The following is an 18694-nucleotide window of genomic DNA, read 5'->3' as shown; positions in this document are numbered from 1 at the left end:
GATCTCAGAGTCCTGGGTTCGAGTCCCGCATTGGGCTCTCTGCTCAGCGAGAAGCCTGCTTCCCTCTCTCTCTCTCTCTGCCTGCCTCTCTGCCTACTTGTGATCTCTCTCTGTCAAATGAATAAATAAAATCTTTAAAAAAATTTAAAAACCTTCTGGCCTTCAGAAGACTATGAACAGAACAGAAAGACAAGTTACTGTCGGGGAGAGATATTTATAGAGCGTGAACTTGATTAAAGGCTTGTGTCCAGAATTCACGGGGAATTCTGACCTCATAAGAAAAGAACAACTGAGTAAACACGGACGAAACACTCCAACAGACCATTGGCCAAAGAAGTGGCGTCGTGAGAAAGCGGGCGCGGGACGGGATGCTCGGGGCCACCGGCCATCGGGGACTCGAAGAGGAAACCACGTGCGGCGTCACCTCGCACTATGGCTGGAATTAGAGCTTAATGCTGTGTCCCGAGGAGGCCGACAGCTGGACCTCGCAGACTGCCGGTGGAAACCACCATTTCTGAGAATAGGGTAAGAATGTCTTTAATTCTGAAATGTCCACTTTGGTCCTTGTGTCACAGGAGGAGGTCTGCCTTGCCTGGGTCTCCACGAGGAGCAGAGACTGTCAGAAAAGTACGGTCGCTTTCTCAGCACCCCGAGAAGATACTGGCGACAGCAACTGGAGGGGCCAGTCAAGCACAGGAGGGGACGGGGTCCCCAGCCTGGCCTCCCGGGGCCTTCTGGTCAACCCCCGTGCTCCACCTGCTTGGGCACTCGTGGGACCGAATGACATCACTCAGGTCCTGACTTTAGTGCTCGCCCTGGTGCGGTCTTTGGGGTGCAGGGACAAATCTTACAGCCTCTACAGATGCATGAGTCAGGAGCTCTAGAGAAACCCTCTGGGGCATTGAGCCCCGTGGCCTGGTCCTGAGTCCAGACCAGCCCATGCTCTCTTCCCTTGGCGTCCTTCTTTTCAGACCCACGGGCCCCCAGGACTTGCCTTCAATGCCGCAGGTGCTTCCTGGAGCGGAGCTGCTGCCCTCAGAGCACCAGTGTGTTCCCTCCCGAAACGTCTGTCACCACGAAGGGCAGACGCCCCCACCCCCTTCTTCACGGGTGTGCCATCCTCCTCAAGCATGATGAAATGACGGATTAATCAGAAATTGTTTTTGACTCAGAAAAATGCCGCCCTTACCGAGGATCCCTTTCCAGAGTTTGTCTCTTCAAGCCCCTAATTAGCACGAGCGCTTTCGCAGCCCAGTAGAGATCATCAGAGCAACGTCTATTCACACCGGGAGCCCGGTCCCTTCCTCCGTCGACCACAATCTGATCAGAGTTCAGTGAAGGGTTTTTGGTCCATCCTTGTGGAAATGTGGAATAACGAAGCAGTTAAAATTCATGACCTACACTTTCGTGTCATTATTATTGCATTAGCATGAAATTATACTTCTAGTTAGTCATAATTATGCTCATAATTATTCAATTTATCACCATAGGTCCTCCTGGAAGTTTTATTGGAGGATTTATTAACATTAATAAATTGTTTTTCTTCATCTCCATATTATGAATTCTTCTCATGTGTGATATGATCTATTACCCATAAAATTAGAATAAACCCCAAGCATTGGTGACTTCTCAGCAACACGAGGGGACCTTTGTCACTTGGTCCAGTTGGAGACTCAACTCCTGAAGGCTCGGGGCCATCGCTTTGAGCCACTTGAACTAGCCACTGCCTGAAGGCTTGGCACAGAGCGGCTCAGAGGGCATGGGACTGCGTTTTCCCCACAGACCGTTCCCATCCAGCTGATCCTAGTGACGTGGCACGGGGAGGATGGGCTGTCGGGCCTGGGAGGCCGCTCCGTCTGCAGACACTGACACCAGGCATGGGCTCAGCCTGGCCTCTCAGTGCTGCTGTCACCATCCTCTTACCCGTCCCCCATCCTCTCTGAGCCTCCCTGCCTTTCTAGTCCGTAGGCCTCGATCACACAGCTTTAAAGTGTTTGAGGACCCTTGGTGAGTGCCACAGACTAATGATTCACGTCCCCCAAGGCCTGGCCCCCGGCGTGACTGTATTTGGAGACGGGACGTCCAAGGGAGTAATGGAGGTGCAGGGACGTCCTAAGGAGGGTCCCGGTCTGCTGGGACTGGTGTCCTAAGAAGACCGTCCAGAGAGCTCGCTGTTTCCCATGCATGCACCACAGAGAGGCCGTGGGAACACACGGAGGTGGCTGTCTCGGACCAAGGGGGTTGTTGTCGTCAGAAACAGACCCTGCTGTCGCCTTGATGGGAGGTTCCTGCCTCCGGAACAGTCGGAAGGTAAACCCCATTGTCCCGGCTGCCCCGTCCGTCGTCCGTCGGTGGTATTTTGTTATGGTGGCTCAGCCAACCAGCATGGAGAGGAGCTGGCCAATGTCCCTCCTGACTGGGGACCCCTGTGCAGGGCGCTGCCCTGGTGAGCCACACGTGCGCTTTCTGTTAGGAGTAGGTTCCGCTATTGTCCCCTCTCGCCGATGAGACGACAGGCTGGGAGCAGGCGGCCGGCCGGTTAGAGTCCACGCTACCCGCGCTCCCAGCATCCACACGCAGGTTTTCAGGGCGCACCCCCACAAGAGCCCTGACCCTCGAGATCTGGGCTGGGTTGGTCTCGTGTGTCTGGCCGCCTGCCGCCTGCGCCCGTCAGAGGCACACACGCCTACCCTTGAATCTGCTCGGGAACTTGCTCCAATCCTTTCCTCCGGGATGGGCCCCTCTCTCTGGGCCCAATCCCCGTGGGGGGCTGAGGGGACCCTGGGGGTCTCTTTCCATAGGACAGAGCATGCCCTGCCAGCCCTGCACTAAGTGCCACATATGACAGAAGTCAGTGCAAAGTCAGAGCTCGGGATCCTGGGAGCCAAGGTTGTGTCAAACCCTGTGCTGGACGCAGATCTGTGCGTGACACCAACAGCTTCTGGCCGTGGAGAACGGTGCAGCCCGGAGCGGGGCGTGGCCGGCCGAGCCGGAGTGAGCCGATCAGAGGGCAAAGATAAAGTGATCTGCGGGCAGATGTGAGGGTGCGGGACGGAGTGACCGGGGCGGCCACAGGCTTCTCACCTGTGCAGCCCACCTGCTGAAGGGCTCCCTTTTTGAGGACGGGAGGGGGACCCCGGCAGGGCCCCAGGGGACGTGGTGCTGACGGGTGCTCCGGCTGATGGCCTCTCTGGGCCTGCAGCGTCCGGCCCCTGGGGTCCTGCTGGAGAAGGGGGTGGCTCAGAGTGTGCGTCAGCCTGGCCCAGCCCCGACCAGGGGAGCGCTTCCTTGGCTGTCATGTCAGGATGTCACATATGTGGCTGGGGAACTCATATGCCGTTTTGCCGTGGGACTGGTGTCACAGCACCCTCCTCTACAGAGCTGCGGGCCGAGGAGGGAGTAAAAATCACGAACATCCATGAAGCAAAAACACGTAATGAAGGACGCCTCCTTCGCTCTGCTCCTCCTCGAGGCCGGGGTCCCGCGTGGGGAGGGGCCGCACGCGGTTTCCCCTTGCGGCAAACACCCAGCGGGCGCATCGTGCGGGCTCCAAAGGCTCGGGCCTCCGGCGTGAGGCCGGCTCCAAGACCCCTGCCAGGAGCTCTCTGCAGGGTCCTCCTCGGGGCACCTCCAGGTTCGGGTTTGCTCTACCAGCAGGATGTGCCCCTGCCTTGCCCCTGCTCACGGCGAGCTGTCTCTGTGGACAGGATGGCTGGGTTTTCAGGATCGAGCCCCCAGTTTGCCCTCTGAACATGGGAACTTGTCATGAGGTGGGGTCTGGGAAGCAGGGAGCTGGGCCTTTGTCCCTGGAGCCTGCTGGCTCTCCTGTGTCCTGCCGGGTGCATCTGTATGACTCAGGACCGAGATGGGACCCCCAGGTATGTGCTAGGACAGGGGACAGAGTGGCCAGCAGCCCCGCATTCACCTCTGGTCTGGACATAGACACCAAGAATGAGAGGCATCTGGTGAAGGGAAAGCTGCCCTTGAGCACGGTCGGCTTTCCCCACCCACGGGGTTACACTCTGTGGCGTCCCTGCGGACACTGAGTTAGCGACATGACAGGGGTCGGTTCCCACCAGACTCTTGTTCATCACATTTTCCTCAGTCAATCCACATACAACCTTTGGCATGTGCGTTTCTGTTTAAAGACAACTTATTTAATATATACGGTCGAGTCATTAATGTAGAACTCACAGTGCTGTGGGGAACGCGGGTCTGCAGAGACGCTGTGCGTTCATTCATCCACCCATCCACCTGTCCATCATCCATCTGCCCATCCATCCGTCCACCCGTCTGTCTGTCTGTTCCTTCCATCTGTCCATCCATATATCCATCTGTCCATCTATCCACCATTCATCCATCTGTCCATGATCCATCCATCGTCCATTCATCCATCTGTCCATCCACATATCTAAGTATTCTTTCCTTCCTTCTTCCCTCTCTTCCTTTCCTCAATGCCGCCGGATCCTGCCGCATGCCATGGTAAGAGCTGGGTGTTAGGATGATGGTGGACAGTGAGGACGGAGAGAACCCCTAGGCCTGGGGGCCCACAGCTCAGGGAGGTGGACCGTAATGAACACATTGCAGTGGAAACACAGCTTTCTATAGACGAGAACTTCATGTGATGCACCTTGACGTGGGCTGGCGGGCTGAGGAGGATGGCTGTGAAGAAGACAGCCCTGGAAGACACCCTCCAGCAGAGAGGAAGGGGAGGGGCAGGTGGGGCCTTCAGAGGAAAAGGAGGATAATCTGTAGGCCCCAGCCCTGGAGGGAGACCCGTGAGGCTGGGGCTGGGGCAGGGGAGTGGGCAAAGGTGGCTACAGCGGGCTTCCCAGGCCCCGCAGGGCCTCATCATCCGTGAGCGTTTCAGCACCCATCCCGTGAGCCGTGCAGTCAGCCCGCATCTCCAAACACAAGACAGGAGCAGGAGATCAGGTCTGTACTCGGAAGGATGGCCCTGACCCCGAGGGAGGTACACACAGAAGTAGGGGCAGGGCCGGCGCAGGGCGACTGGGGTCCCGAAACCACCAGTCCCAACCTGCTGCAGCTTCCGGGAGGCTCTGCGCCTTTGGTTGGGGACGGGCTGGGGTCCTTCCCTGGCAGCCCGACAACCCAGCTCCTGCCTCTGTGCAGGGAGGTGTCGGCTGGTGTCAGCACAGGCAGCGGCCAGGGCCTTCCCTTAGGAGGCCAGGAGATGAGCCCCCGAATGTCCCCGAAGCCCTGCTGTGGCCGTGGGGACCTCTTTTGGCATCTCTGGGTCCTAGTCCCACCCTCCCTGAGGAGGTCTGAGCCCAGGCCCATGGGGTGCTTAGGGGCTCTGGGGACTGCCTGAGGCTCCCATGGCCAGGGTGAATGGATGGGGGAGCAGCCCTGCCTCGCCTCAGCCAGGGCAGCCCCACCGTCCCTGACATGCAGAGAGGTGGACGCAGGCGCAGAGCAAAGGACCCGGCGGGGTGGAGCTGGCCCTGGTGCTGATGTCCCGGGCTGGGCTTCCGCGGTGTCCCCAGGACCTGAGGGCCACAGGGCCACAGCCTTGCACGCCCGCTGGGGGCAGGAAGCAGGAGAGGCCGTGCACGTCCGCTCAGTCCGCGCCTGGGAGGGCCTCCTGCTCAGGTCCGGGAGGCCAACCTCCTACGGTGGAAACATAACAAGCCACGTGGTTTCCGACAGCTGGGGCTCAGGTAGACACGGCCAGGTTTATGGGGAGCAGAACGTGGACCTTCCCAGTGGGGAACACGACATCTGCCGCTGGCTTTATCAGAGTTGCTATTTTCTCACTGAAGGTGACTTGTTCTCCTCTGAAGCTGTGACTGGGCTTGGTGGGGTCTGTGCTGTCCTTAGGACCCTCGTCTGGGAAACTCAAGACACCCGGGTCATTGGGTCCAGCCCCTTGTCTGGGGGTCCCTACTGCTCACCAGGCCACCTGGAGGCACCTCAGGGGCTCTCACTGTCTCCCCACGTGGACCTCCGTGCCCACTGCCCCTTGCCCTTTCCTGTGGAAGGCCTTGCTCCGTGGACTCGTGCCCTCATGGGGCTGCGTCTGCTGCCCCCACCGCTGATGGAGACCTAAACCCATAACGAAGGTCTGAACCGGTGTCTGACAGAGGCCAGTGTCGGTGAGGCTGTGCACTGGCGGGAGGACGCCGTGGAGGTGAGCTGCGAGGGGACAGGCCACCGGAGCCTAACTTGATGCTTTTATTTCCAAAGTGCAGGGTCAACCGACCCCATAAAAACAAAGGAAAATAAGCCCAACGGCATTACAGAAACATGGCGTCACCATACCCATTACGCAATTCATTGAATGCCGATCTACAGTGGTCTGCAGATGGGGAGTGGCTCTAAGTTACATCCCAAATGGCAAGTGCGTTTAAAATATTGATGCTTTGTCACAGATCAGGGTGAAAAACCCTGATGCCCTTAGCAAGCAGACGGGGCTCCGGACGGCGGGCTTCTGTGAATAATTTGAACGCGGGCCTGTTAATGGAGCTGCACTGCGGCCCCGTCCCCGGGGCCTCGTCTCCTGTCTCTGGTGAAGAATGAAGGGCCACGTCTCTACGTGTGCTTGCGGGGAGATGGGTGGCATCCATTACTTCTACTTAATTTTTTCCTAAGTATGGAATGTGAGGTGCGGCTCACTTTTAAATTATGCTCTCACATGACAAACCAGCGGCCCAGAAATCCACGGCGATGTAATTGATTCTAGACGGAGCGCCGGTGCGGGAGTGATGGCCAGCGGGCTGCTATTTTGGGACCCTCGTGGACGCGGACTGGAACAGAGAATGCCATTTCATGCGGAGGGCCTCCGCGCCCATTAGCATCTTGGTAAAAAATGGGCTAATTTGGGGACGGAGCCCAGGACCATTCCAATCTGGACATAAATGGGACTGTCAGCGGCTCTGTCCAGACGAGGCTGCCCTATTTTTATCCTCCTCCACCTCCCACCTGGGGCAGGATGGGTCGCAGTCTGGGGCCTGGGACCGTGGGGCTGGCAAGGGCCTGTCCCCTCAGCAGGGACACCCCTGAGGCCATAAGCTGGGGGTCACCAGGAGTGGGCAGATAGGCCACTGGGCATGATGAGGGCAGACACCGCGAAGTCTGCATTCCGCACAGTCAGGCCATCGGGGCGTGGACCGCTTCCGGGGAGCATGAAGATTGCGGCGGTGGCTGGAGAGTTCTCGAGCAGTCAAGCTCGTTCCCTTTAACTGGTGGGTAGTTTCTGCAGACACAAAAAACATGTACGCGTGCGTGTGTACCTGTGTCTGTGCGTGTGCACACATGTTTGCATGCGTGTCCGCGAGCGCCTGTGTGTGTGCCTGCGCGCGCGTGCTCTTGGCTACAAGTACCTGGGATTTTTCTGCAGTTCTCACGGCAATTTTTCCTGGACGAGGTAGCACTTCCTCATTTGAATTTGTGAAACACTAAAGGATGCACGTTGGGAAGAAGGTTTTACAAAATCAAATAACACGAGAGGAACGAGAGGAACGTAGACACTTAATGAAATCTGTCTTTGAGAAACAGCCTTCTCAGTCCATCCGCCTGCACTTACAAATCTGGGGGCGGGCTGGGGGGTGTCCCCTCTGCCGGGGGGGGTGTCCCCTGTGCCCGGGGCTCTGGTGGGAACACGCGGATGCCCCAGGCCTGCCGTGGGAGTGGGATGGGCCGGCAGACACCCAGGAGCGCGGAGCTGGTTTCTCTCCAGAGCCTCGGGGCCGCGCCCTCAGCCTGCGGCGTCTCCACTTCCTGAGGCCCAAGCAGAGAGCCGTCCACACGGCCCGACTCGCAGCCCCCAGGTGGTGGGACAGGTGAGCGCAGCTTGGGGACCCTGGGGGATGGGCTGCCAAGTGGGAAGGCTCCAGAAGCTTCCGGAAGCCCTTGCTGGCGGTCCCGTCTGGGTGTGGCTGCAGCGGACACCGGGATTGCGGCCGTCAGCGCGGTTCTCCATCCTTCTTCCCTCTGCCACGGGTGGGATGCTGTCGGGGTGCGCGGGCCCTCACTGTGTGCCCCTCCCGGATCGCTCTTGGTGTCGCAGAGGAGCGTCAGGCTAGACAGAGGTGACCTGGGACCTGCATTCTGGCCCTGTCCCCTTGGGAAAAATGAAGGTGAAACTCAGGCCTTGGCCACACCTGCAGCCCCAGTGACCAGGCGGGGGCCGCAGAGACCTGCAGTGCGGAGCCTGACATGACTGCTGTGTGGACACCAGTGTGGGTTTGGCAGGGCTGGGGTGCAGGGGGTGTTCCAGGAGCGGGGACAGCCTGGACAAGGCTCAGAGGAGCCGAACGGGGGCCTGAAGGTGGGTGGTTCCCCCGGACAGCGGTCAGGGCGGTGACCCGGGACCACACACGGCATGTTCCCGGGCCAGCAGTGAGGCCCACACGCCCCAGGGGGCTGCTGGTGTGTCTGCTTGGGGGCCTGGACAGTGTCCTGCAGCTGGGAAGGGCCTGGCTGGTGTCCAGTGTGTGTGTGTGGGGGGATGGCAGTGAAGGGCAGCCTGGTGGGTTTGGGAGGAACCTCTCCCCACCTGCATTCCCAGTGTGGGCAGTGCCCCGGGCCCTGTGGGAACCCCAGAGTCTGCCTGGGAAAGGGGGTGTCTTCCCTGTGCCTCCTGGCCTGCGCCTCCCGCCAAGGACTTGAGGTGCAGCCTGGGGCTCAGACAGCAGGTCGTCCATCACAGGCCCAAGACTGGCCGGCCTCGATGGCCCTGCACTTGGGTGTGGGTCACGGAGGTGCCGGCACCTGACAGCCCTCATTTTCGTGATTTATGGCGGGACACGGCCCTCCCGACGACTCCAGCAAATGGGCCCGCGTGCCAGGCCCTGCTGCTCCGTGGGGTCCCCTCCACTTCTGGGAGAGATGCCGAATTTCAGACAGGGACCTGGTGAGGCTGGAGTCCCTAAGACAGAGGTTTTCTACTGGCTGCGCTGGTTCCCAAGGCTGTGAGTTCTGTCGGGGGCTGATGTATGTCCCCTAAAACTCGTAAGTTGGGGTCCTTGCCCCACACACCTCAGAACGTGAGAGCTTGGACATAGGCCTTTACAGAGGTGATTCAGGTGAAATGAGGTCATTAGGGTGGCCCTGGTCCAGTGTGACAGGAGTCCCTGTAAGAAAAGGGGGTCAGGACACACACCCCTCCTGCCTACCTACCAACTTGCCCTCCAACCACTTCCTCTCCTGCCTGCCCGCCCCTCAGCAGGAGCCAAATCTTTGCTCCTTTGCAGGAGTGTAGCCTGCGAGCACGCCCCGAATAGGGTTTGGGTCTCTGGGAAGAGGCGCCTCCCGGCCCTTCTCCATGCCACTCCCCTTCGAGTCCCCGCCAACGGCGACGGCTCACCTACACGGCACCTGCCACCCCCTTGCCGGGGCTCGCTCGCCACCAGCGGAAGCCCCAGCCCTGCCTGGCATGCAGCAAGTACTCAGTCGCTGCACGCGGACTAGGGACTAGGGCAGGAAGGTCGTCTGAACACTGACGGGGCGTCTGGCGCTCCCAGCGTGTGCCCACACACCCGTCCCTCCTGCCACGGCCTCCGGGAGTCGCCGCTGCTGACTTCCACCCGAGGAAGGCGCGAGCTTCCTCCTTGTCTGTCCTCCGGCCCCTCCCCTCTGGGCGTCCTCCAGGTTATTTTTCTAAAGGGGAATCTGGGTTCCAGACTGGCCGGGTCTCCGGACCCAGAAGTGGAGGCGGACTACGAGATTCCCAGACTCCGCTGGGGAGCAGGTCGGAAACACGGTCCCGCGGCTGCGCGTCCGGCCGCACGTGGGTTCAGCCGGGTGCAGCCCCGAACCCTCCTTGTTCGCAGGCACCTGCAGACCCCACGGTCCTTCCCCTGGGAAGCGCAATGCAGATTCTTGTCAGCATCCCCGGCCGCTGCCCCCCCCACGCTGGGAGCGTCTGTACCCCAGAAGCTGCCTTTTGTGGCGCGCTAAGACCCCAGAGCTTCCCCGTCATGAGGGACTTTGGGCTCTTTGTCTTTTCTGACCACAATGGCTGACAGATCAATGTGCAGCTGGGCTCCGTGGTGGCCCCGGCTTTGTTCCCGAATCAATTCTCATCCCGCAGCGACTGCAGAGCTCCGGAATCTTCTCAGCGAACGAGAGCACTCGCTTTCATCCCTGCTTTGTCTCGGTCCGAAGACAACCCTCCGCTCCCCACCTCTCCCACGTCCCCTGCTTCGTATCGATTGCATTTTATCGTCATGAATTTTCACCCTCGTGTCTGTCGATGCCCACGGTTTTGTTTTAAGCATTTGCTAATCTGGTTCTTCAAAATGTAGGTGAGGCCCAGGGCTGTTCGCCGCAGAGGGCCGCTCCGAACCAGCCCCTCCTGGCAGGGAAGGGAGGCTCCCCACCGCCCTCCTTCTCGGGGCCCGTCCCGTGCGTCCCTCCTCACCCTGTGGGGCCTCTGAAAGCTGGAAAGCAGCAGCTTGGAGGGAGCCGGTTGATGAGGGTCACAGGACACAGCAAGGCGGGGGTCTGTTTGGACTCATGATGGACACGCGGAGCTGGGGACAGATCATCCCTGTCTCAGTGACCATATCCAACGTCGATCACTTTGGCCAAAGCCACTTTCCCTGCAGCCCTGCAGAGTTGCCACCAGCCCCGAGCCACACGCAAAGAAGCCCCAGAGCCTGGACTCATCACGACCACTTGCGTTGGTGCCTGCTTCCCTCCCTCTGTTCTGGGGACCCGGGAACATCGCCTTCCTCCCGCCAGGAAGCCCGAGGAGCTCGCTGCAGCTAAGCTTCTGCTAACGGCTTCCCAGCCCCATGGCCCTGGGTCCCAGGGGCTCCCGAGGCCACTGCTCTGCACAGAAGCGGGAGTCGCGGTGCTCGGGGAGCCGCCGTGCCAGCCTCGTGGGTACGATGCTTGATGGGAGGCGGGCTTCTCGCCGACCGCACACCCAGCTGCCACGCGGAAAACGGTGGTGGACGCGCCGTGATGCTGTTTTCTTCCACTTGGGTTTGTACGAATAAGTGATGGGCCAGAGCAGCTGCAGGGAAAATGCAGATGTGATGGTCGCAGGGGAGGTGCCCGCAGGACCCGAGGCCACTTCTGCCGCCTGCTCCGGCTGCCTGGACAAGGATGCCCCAACCTGGGCGTCTCCGTCTCCAGCAAGTGTGTTTGTTCCTTGGGAGAGCGTTTGAGTTCTCTGCACTGCCCTCCCTGAACACTGCCTGAGTCCCAGAGGCACGGGGGGCGGCTCACGGACCGGGGGGACAACACGGTCTCCACAGCTCCGGGTGCTTGCAGTGGGTGAGGGAACCCCTCCCCTATGCTGACACCGTCCACGGACCCCGCCCCGCCCCCTCCCGAGAGCACCTCCTGCCTCCATCCCCCTGGGCCCACTCCCCGTGCTGTGTGGTGGGTTCCCTCCTGCGACAGCCTTTAGGAAACACCAGTCTGTGCCCTTCCTCCCTGCTGAGGGCCCCTGCCCCTCCCTGAGCTCGCAGGACAGTGAGGGGACGGTGGGACCCAAGCCGCCATGGGGGCGCCTGGTCTGTCTCTTCCTCGCTGTCTCTCCCTGTCTCTGTGTCTCTCTCTTCTGGAGATACGTCCCCGCTGGACATTCGGAAGGTCTCACTGTGTGAGCTCCAGCTCACCGGGGCCTGCCGCAGCCTGGACTTCCACGACCCCCGGCTGCACTCACGGCCCGGGAGAGCCCCTGCCCCTGCCGGCGCCCTGGCTCCCTGCTGAACCGGGGCGGGAGCAGGTGTCTGGGCAGCCGAGCCCTGCAGGCCGGCCGCTCGTTAGAAAGAGCCAATTAACGGCCCTCGGGCTCAAACCTTGTTTCACCTGTGATTTAAGGTGATTTTGAAGGAATGACTTGCCGAGACGAGAGGGTTTGAGGTGCTGAGGTTTTCCCCAAATAAGCAAAACGGGAGGCACCGCTGGGTGATCCCAGTTGTTCTGGCGCAGGCATCCCTGCCCCACCGGTCAGCAGCGAGGGGTCTAATGAGGCAGGGGACAGGGCTCTGCGTCCACAGCTGGGGAAGCCAGCTGCGGAATCAGGGCACGGTTCAGGTGCCCGTGGATGTGACACCGGGAAGGACCATCAGAGGTGGGAACTGAGTACCTCCCGGTTTTCCGAGTACAGAAACAAGGGGCTCCATCCCAGCCACCTGCCAGTGTGTGGTGTGGGCCGGAGGAGACGCGTGCGGCTTTCCAGGGGCCTGGGCCTTCCCGTGCACACCACGGGGCCGGAGACGGTGGCAGTGGGACCAGGAGCATAAGTGGCGTCTTGGCCTGTGGCCCCTAGAATCCTAGGAGCGGAGCCTGACTCTGGTGACCGTGTCCCTCTCCAGAGGGAGGTACCCCCACCTGTCCGCCGAACCCCAGTGGGGCCCAACCCACGTGTTCAGGGGAGCTCTCACGCTTTGGTGATGGATTTGCGAAGTGTCCGGTGGGACAGAATGATGGCCACACTGTGTTTGGTAAGAATAAAGCCCATCTTGTCTTGGTTCTTCACAAAACAAACCATCACTCACATCATCAAATTTCTTCATGTAAAACTTGGGGGTGAAACTTGGAGCTGTGCACGGAGGGAGTGGGGCTCCCTGTGGCCTGTGCTCTGGGAGACGGGAGGCCGACAGAGCTCTCCGTGCCTCCCTGACACTCCCGGTGGCCGACAGCCTGGCCGGCCCCGAGGACAGCCCCTCTTTTTGTGCAGCAAATGGGACTGAACCCTGGGGGCTCTGGGCCTGACCTGCCCCCCCACCCCGGTGGTCTCAGCCCTGCACTGGACATGCCGTGCAGCGGGTGTGGGGGAAGTCAGCTCCCACGTGGCCGTGCTCCTGGGCTCCCTGCGTCTGGTGGGCGTGAGGCTGGGAAGGCTGAGTCTCTACCGCCGGGTCGGGCGCTGCCCGTGCAAAGGGGAGAGAGGACCGGGGACAAGGGACGGACGTGAGCCCAGGGATGATGGTGAGGGTGCGGGGAGGGCTGACAAAATTAATACGGCTCCTCTAGAGACTGTAGTGTCCCCAAACATGCCCGTTGTTTTTTATTTATAAATAATCATCGCACATGCTTAAATTTTATATAATTCATTAAAGGGAGGGTGGTAAGTGCTTTCCGATAATTAAAGTGCGGAGAAGCCCATTCTCGGATTTGAGGCCATGAATAAAAGTGACACTTCTCCGATTGCTCCTTGCCCGGTCACCGTTTACCGCAGCCACGGGCACCTCTCAGGTAACTGATTGCTTCTCACGGGGGAAAAACAGGCAGGATGAGCCTCAAGACGCCTCGGATGAGACGGGGCAGCCGCTGGGCAGGGCCGCGCACAGTACATTTTAGAGCCTGCGAGGACAGGACTCAGCGCGCATTTGCCGGAGCGGCTCTCGCCTGGAGCCCCTTCCCAGCCGGCCATGCCCCCCTCCTGGGCGAGGGAGCGAAGGGCGTTATTTCCAGGCTGTCCAGGGGCCGCTCCCCCCGGGGCTGCTGAGACGATGGCCGTCGGGCAGGGGTGCCTCCCTCCTGGCGGTAGGGCCGTCGCTTCTCTGGTCCAGCTGCCTGCACTACTGGGGGACGCCCCGACCTGCCCCCTCGACCAGCATGGCCAGAAGGGTCGTCGTTGGCGCTGCCCTTGCTGAGACCCGAGTGGGGCCGCCGGATGCCCTGGTACTGGGAAAGGCGGCCAAGCCTCTGTCCGTGGTGCCCTCCTCGGCCTCTGGTTGGCGGGCGCCCTTGCCCCTTGCCGGCACCGGTGTGGCAAGAGCTCACCTCAGCGCCGGGCGTTCAGGAAACTGTCCGTCGTCGGTCTGAGGGACCTCACAGGGAAGAGGGACCCACCTCGCCCTGCCGGCAAGTGGGTCCCTGAGCCTTGTTCTTGGTGCTGCGGCGTCTCATGCCTGCGTTCGGCTCTCCTTGCTTGCCCAGGCACCTTCTCCATGCCGGCCGCTGCTCTGGGCTCTCTGGGATGCGACCAAGCACGAGGTCATCAGAAGGTGATAAGGACAGGGTGTTCTCCTCAGAGCCGGTGGTCACAGATGGGCTTGCGGGGGAACGACACTGAGCAGAGACCTAGTGGACACAGGGAAGGTGGGGCAGGCCGTCCGGGCCGAGGGAGGAGCAAGGGCAGGACTTGCCTGGACTGACGGGAACGGCAGAGCTGTGAGCCGGGCTGGCAGAGGACTGAGTGCGGTGCAGAGTGGAGGGCAGAGGTCAGGGGGCCGAGTGAGGGGAGGGCCTGCGTTCTTGGGGTCCTGGAGGGTGCTGGGGGCTTCTGAGGGTCCTGGGACGTCCTGGGGACCCTAGAGTGTCCTGGGAGTTCCTGGAGGGTCTTGGGGGGTCCTGGAGAGTCCTGGGGCCTCCTGGGGGCCTCCTGGGGGGCTTGAGCTCAGGACTCGGCTTCCATGGGTCATGTGGATGCTGTGCTGAGGACAGGCTACAGGCCCTGGGAGCGGAGGTGGACCGGGGGGAGGTCCATTGTTCCAGGAAAAGATGATGGCCTGACCAGAGGGGTGATTGAGTTGGACTTGATTCCAGACGTGTGTCCGAGGCAGAGCAGAGCAGCGGGGGTGGGGTGGGGGTGAGGGGTGGGGAGCCAGTGTGCAGGGTGAGAGAGAGGTGGGTTTTGCAGGCATTCCCGGGAGGTTGGGGTGGACCGAGCATGCCGAATCAGCCTCTGGACGGGCAGCTCCCTGGCGGAGGGGGTGGGCGGGCCTAGCAATGCCGGCATCTAGGTTCCAACACGGTAACATGAGGGAGAAAACCCAGCAGAGAGGCTCCGACCCCCTTCAGAGACTGGAGTGGCCAGAGTGGGACACGCACACTGGGGTCATCGTTGAGAACTGCTGTCTGAGGTTGTGAGGGGTCAGGTCCTGAGGCAGTGGCTGGGGTGGGCCGTGTGGACCCTGGCCGAGGGCCACACCGCAGCAGGCCTACAGGGGTCCAGGACGGGGATGAGGCTGTCCGATTCCCAGTCCTGATAGCATCTGGTTCACGGTTCGGCCATGGCCCTGCTCCCCAGACCACCTGCTCCCCAGACCCCGGCTCCTTGCTGACCAGCAGACGCCTGAGCCGACTGAACCAGAGCTTTGCCGATGCAGCTGAGAATCCGAATGTTCCTGAAACCCCACTCCCCTGCCCCCTCTCCAGCAGCACGCGAGGGCCACAGCTCTGCTCTCCAGCCTCGGTGGGGGATGGGAGGTTCACCGCGTGTTGATGTGGATGTCGTCCGGAGCCGCTTCTCCTGTGCTCACTGGCCCTTCATGCATCTTTTGTGGAGACATGTCCATCCAAATTCTGGCTCGTTTTTAATTTACGTTGTCTTTTTCCCCCTTGAGTCAGGAGTGTCCTTTCCTACTGTGGACAACGTCTCTCGTTAGGTACGGGGTTCTGAGTGTCCCCCATTCTGCGGGATCTTTTTCACTTTCTTCACGTCATTTACAGCGCGAAAGCCTCTACCTTCGCTCTTCTTGTGGGGGAGGGGTCATGCTTTGTGCGTCACGTCTATGGGATTGTGCCCAACCCGACATCATCACTACTGCTTACGTTTTCTTCTAAGAACGTCATAGTTTTGGCTACGTACTTGATTATTCATTCCATTTTGAGTTAATATTTTTTACAATTTTTACTTAAACTCAATTAGCCGACACAGAGGAAGTCATCAGTTTTGGATGTAGAGTTCAGTAATTCATCAGGTGTGTCTAACGTCCAGTGCTCATCACATCACGTGTCCTCCTTACTGCCCGTCACCCCGGTCCCCATCGCCTCCCCCGTCCTCTCCAGCAAACCCTCAGGTTGTTTCCCAGAGCTGACAGTCTTTCCTGGTTTGTCTCCGTCTCTGATGACCGCCCGTTCCGTTGTCCCTCCCTTCCCCTGGGGTCCTCTGCGCTGGTTCTTATGGTCCACATCAGTGAAGCCACATGACAATCATCTTTCTCTGATGGGCCTATTCCAGTCAGCGTATAACGCCCTCCAGTCCCGTCCACGTCGAGGTATAGGTGAGTGTTTGAATTAACTTTTGTGTGGTGTGAGGTAGGGGTCCAAAGTCTTTCACATCATTTGTTGGAAAGATTATTTCCCCTTTGGATGTCTTGGCCCCCACGTCACAGTCAGTTGACCACAGAGTGTGGGCTTATCTGTGGATCCTGCTGTTCCAGTCTATCCCACGGATCCATCATCGGTCCCCGCGCCCGTGCCGCACCCACCAGATTCCTGCGGCTGTGTAGTAAGTTCGAAATCGAGAAGTCCTCCAACTTCTTCTTCTTTTTCATGTTTTCAAGTGCGGTTGCCTATTCCAGATCCTCTCAGCTTCTGTATGAATTTGAGGATCAACTTATAAATTCCTGCAAATAAGTCAGCTAGGATTTTTTTTAGGCGTCAGGTTGAATCCGTGGTCCCATTTGGGGAATGTGGCATCCGAGCCACGTAACGTCTTCTGATCCACGATCGTGGGGAATCTTTCTACTTACTTGTGTCTCCTTTAACGTTTTCAACAATATTTTGTAGTTTCCAGAGTATAAGATTTGAGCTTCCTTTGTTGAATTTAAATTTATTCCTGTACATTTTACTCTTTCTGGTCTATTATAAAGAATTATTTTTTAATTTCAATTTTGGATTGTTCATTGCGAGTTCTTGGAAACTCAATTTATTTTTTATATTGGTTTTGCATCTTCAGGTCTTGCTGAGCTTGTCTGTTGGTCCAGATTTTTCTTATGTGCAGCGTCTTCTGCTCTGCAAATGGAAATGTTTGATTCTTCCTCTCCAATCTGGAGGCTTTTATTTATTTTTCTGCTCAGGCCACCCTGGATGGAGTCCCCGGCACATAAATAAACAGCAGGCAGAGTGGACGTGCTTGTACTGTGTCTGCTGCTGGGGTGCGGGGCGCGGCTGGGGGCGTCCGACCTCTTGCTGTCAGGTGAGACACCAGCCGGGAGGCTTCTGGGAGATGAGCTGCATCAGCTGGACGCAGTGCCCTTGTGCCCCTGCTTTGCCGTGGTCTCCTTCTGTCACAAGGTGGTACTTAATGTCACACATGCTTTCTCCGCACCCGTTGGCGTGGTCCTGTGGTTTCGTGGCTGGTGCACAGACGGGTGAGCAACAGCGATGGTGATCGCTGCGGTAACTGGAGTCTTGGGGAGACTCGCTTCGTGCTGCCGGTATTTTGCTGAAGACGTCTTCCACGTCTGCTCGGAAAGACGTTGGTCTGTGCGTCCCCTGCGATGTCCTTCTGGGCTCGGTGCTAAAGTAAATCCGGCCTCCTGGGTGACCTGGGAGCTCTCCCCCTTCTACTCCTTGAAGGAGTCTAAAGAATCTGTGTTATTTCTTCCTTCAGTAACTCGGCAGAATTCACCCGTGAAGCCGTCTGGTCCGGGTGTTTTTATTCTTGCCGGTTCCATCCCCCCAAAAAACTATTTCATTGTGGTAAAATGTAAATAACAAAATTTACCATTTTACTTACTTTTAAGCCCACAGTTCCGCCTTGTTCTATCTCTTCACATTGTTGTGCACCGAATGCCCAGAACCATTATTCACCGAGCAGAACTGGAAAGTCTCTACCAGCTGAGCTCTAGCTGCGCGCTGCCCCATCCACGCAGACCCCGGGAGTGGCCACTCCACCTCCCGTCTCAATGAGCTCGGCCGATCTCGGCCCCTCGCACCCGTCACAGTGTAGGGTGCTCGCCTGCCCGCGGCCGGCCTGCCTACCTGCCGCCGTGTCCTCCAGGTTCATCCGTGTGGTAGCAGGGGTCCCAGCGTCCTCCTTTCCTAGGCTGTGCCCCACTCCGGTCTCTGGACGGACCATGCCTGCTCACCTCTTAACCCGCAGACGGTCACGTGGGTCGTTCCCACCTTTGGGATATGGGGGATGAGCTGCCGTGGACACGGGTGTGCAATTCTCTTTTTGAGCTCCTACTTCATTTCTTTGGGGTGTATACTCAGAAGTACAATTGCTCGGTCCCGGAGTAATTCTACTTTTTAAAAAAAAAATTTTGAGGACGTTCTGCACTATTTTCTTCCGGGGATGCACCATTTTCCATTCGTACCCAAAGAGCCCAAGGGTTTCTATTTCTATACACGCCGACCAATGCTTGTTTTCTGAGTGTGTCTGTGGTTTCCTTAGTAGCCACCGTCCTGGTTAGCGTGAGGTGGTGCTTTGCTGTGGTTTCTGTTTGCATTTCCCTCATAATTAGTGACCTTTTAGGTGCTTGCTGGCCATTTGTGTATCTTCTTTGGAGAAATGACTGTTCAAATCCTTTGTGCACTTTTCAACTGAGTCGATTGCTTTTCGTCGTCCAGGTGTCAGGGTGTTTCACGGATGCCAGACATCGACCCCGTACCTGCTCCGTGATTCTCAAAGTTTTTCTCTCCTTCTGTAGGTTGCCCTTTCACTCTGTTTCCCGTGTCTTTGATGCACGGAAGTTTCAGTTTTAAGGTAGTTTAATGCATCTGCTTTTACTTTTCTGCCCGTTCTCCTGGTGTCTCCATTAAGAAACGACTGCCGAACCGTCTGAAGCTTCCCCCATGGTTTCTTCTGAGACAGTGAAAGTTTCAGGTCTTGTCTTCAGATCCTCGATCCATTTTGGTTAGGTTATCATGTATAAGGAGAAGCTACGACTTCTTTCTTCTGCACTTGGTGATTCGGTTTTCTCAACAGCGTTTGTGGCAAAGACTGCTTTTCCTCATTATGGGATCTTGGCACCTTGGTCAAAACTCATTCCAAGTCCATCAACCTTCATTTCTGGGCTCTCGGATCCGTTCC

This window comes from Lutra lutra, chromosome 8 (assembly GCF_902655055.1).
Source record: "Lutra lutra chromosome 8, mLutLut1.2, whole genome shotgun sequence".
Lineage (NCBI taxonomy): Eukaryota > Metazoa > Chordata > Mammalia > Carnivora > Mustelidae > Lutra > Lutra lutra.
Note: the sequence above shows the minus strand (reverse complement) of the source record.